The sequence below is a fragment of the Mandrillus leucophaeus genome, unplaced genomic scaffold (genome assembly GCF_000951045.1).
Source record: "Mandrillus leucophaeus isolate KB7577 unplaced genomic scaffold, Mleu.le_1.0 Scaffold338, whole genome shotgun sequence".
In the NCBI taxonomy this organism is placed as follows: domain Eukaryota; kingdom Metazoa; phylum Chordata; class Mammalia; order Primates; family Cercopithecidae; genus Mandrillus; species Mandrillus leucophaeus.
The window spans coordinates 3,377,433-3,380,193 of NW_012103565.1; positions in this window are offsets into that span (position 1 = coordinate 3,377,433).

Sequence of the window (2,761 nt, forward strand, 5' to 3'; positions counted from 1 at the left end):
TTTTTTTTTTTTTTTTGAGACAGAGTCTCACTCCAGGCATACTGGAGTGTAGTGGCACAATATTGGCTCACTGCAACCTCTGCCTCCTGGGTTCAAGTGATTCTCATGCCTCTGCCTCCTGAGTAGCAGGGATTATAGACACATGCCACCAAGCCTGACTAATTTTTGTATTTTTAGTAGAGACCAGGTTTCGCCATGTTGGCCGGGCTGGTCTCAAACTCCTGAACTCAAGCCATCCACCTGCCTTGCCCTCCCAAAGTGCTGGGATTACAGGTGTGAGCCACTGTGCCTGGCTGATTAGTGTTTTTGTTTTTTGTTTTTTTTTTGGTAGATACAGAGTCTTGCTCTGTCGCCCCAGGCTGGAGTGCAGTGGCACAATCTCAGCTCACTGCAACCTCTGCCTCCCGGGTTCAAGCATTTCTCCTGCCTCAGCCTCCGAGTAGCTGGGACTATAGGCACATGCTGCCATGCCCAGCTAATTTCTTTTGTATTTTGGTAGAGATGGGGTTTCACCATGTTGCCCAGGCTGGTCTCAAACTCCTGAGCTCAGGCAATCTGCCCGCCTCGGCCTCCCAAAGTGCTAGGATTACAGGCGTGAGCCACTGTGCCTGGCTGATTTGTTCTTAATTATAACTATATTTCTGTCCAGAACCCAGCATGCTATTCTTGTCAACCCTGTGGGGATGGTTTCAGTTTGGTCATTTTGGGCAAAAAATGTGATTATCACCACCACTCTGAGTCCGGAGATTAAGGTTTCCTAAACAATTCTCAGAAGGCCATTCCTGGCAGCACTTAAACCCTGAGGAAGCAAAGAGAAACCTGAAACAAAATCCAGATGCCCTTCAGGAATATGTGCTTCGTTATGGAGGGCAGTGCTGCCAAAGAGAAATGACTTCTCAGGTTTTCCATATATTGTCCCAAATGGTCTTCTCGGAAAAGTAAACTTGGTGCCGTGTTGATTAATGTGCTACAGAGTAAGAAGGTTCAGGCAGCCCTGGAAATGGTGCTCCCCCGAGGTGGGAAGGACTGGTAAGCCCACTTTCCCTTGTTCTCCCAAGCTCTCTACCAAAAGGCTGCCTGAGAGGGGGTGGGCAGAGCGGCCTGGGCAGCACAGTCAATGTCCAAGTTCATTTTGGGTCCCTGTTTGTATGGTGCCTCTGGACTGTCAGGTAGGGCCACCTGGGTTCAGATATTTCTTAATCAGCATCCCTATAGAAGTTCTCTAATTAGACACATTAGAAATCAACAGAAGGAGGGCTGGGTGCAGTGGCTTGTGCCTATAGTCCCATCCCTTTGGGAGGCCGAAGCCAGAGAATTACTTGAGGCCAGCAGTTCAAGACCAGCCTGGGCAAAATAGTGAGACTCAATCTTTACAAAACATTTTTTTAAAATTAGCCAGTTGTGGTAATGTGCAACTGTAGCCACAGCTACTCCAGAGGCTAAGGTGAGAGGATTGCTTGAGCCCAAGAGTTTGAGGCTGCAGTGAGCTATGATTGCACCACTGTACTCCAGTCTGGGCAACAGAGTGAGACCCCATCTCTAAACAGAAATAAAAAAGAAATCAACAGACTAGAGGGAGGAGTAGGGATGAGAGGATGGATAGAAGAGGGAGTAGGGAGGAAACTAACACTGATAGAATATCTGCTATGATCAGACACCCTATGTAACAATAATGATAATAGTAGTAATAATAGTATCTTATATTCTTGAGTGTTTACTATGTTCCAGGCTCTGTTCTAGGTACTTTATGTTTATTATCTCATTTGCTCCTTCTAGCAACCTTGTGATGTGGGCAGTATTATTTAGTTCCACTTATAGGAACCAAGACATTCGGTGACTTGTCCCAATAGACGTAGCTTGAAAGGGGTGGGGGCGGGATATGAATGGACATTATGACTTCATTTAATACCCACAACAACCCACTGATACAGATTTTTATCATCTCCACTATGCAGGTGAGGAAACTAAGACCCTCAGACCAGCAACATCGCCATCACATGGGAGCTTGTGAGAAAAGCAGAATCTTGGGCTGCACTTCAGACTTCGTGAGTCAGAATCTGTACATCCACCACTGGGGTAGGCCAGTGGGCTCCAGCGATTCTCAAACTGGAGTATGCGTAAGAGTCCCTCAGAGACTGTTAAAACCCAGATTTCTGGGTCCCAGCCTTAGAAATTCTGAATCAGTGGTTTTTAGCTAAAGTATTTTGGCCCTCTGTAGAACTGCTTTTACCAAAAGCAATTGATACCAACTACTTTTTGGTATCATATTGTATGCTGATGTTAACTGATGCCAGAAGCAAAATTTTCATACCAGATTTGAGCAAATGTCAAAGTTTTATTTGGCCCAGAGGTTACAAACTTTTTTGGAAAGTCCCAGATAGCAAATATGTTTGGCTTTTCAGACCATTTAGTCTGTGTCACAACTATTCCATTCTGCTGCAAAAGCAGCCATAGATGATATGAAAATGACTGAGTGTGGCCGTTTTCCAATAAAACTCAATTAACTCCCTCTCATTTAACTCCTAAATTGAGCGAACCATCGGTGGCGGCAATGAGACCTAGTTCAGAATGTATTTGAGGAACGGGATTTAAATACTTGAAGGGAAAAGGATTCTCTAAAACAGCTAAGTTAGGTACCATATGCCTGGTTAACTTTCTTTTTTTTTTTTTTTTAATTTATTTATTATTATTAGACTTTAAGTTGTAGGGTACATGTGCATAACGTGCAGGTTTGTTACATATGTATACTTGTGCCATGTTG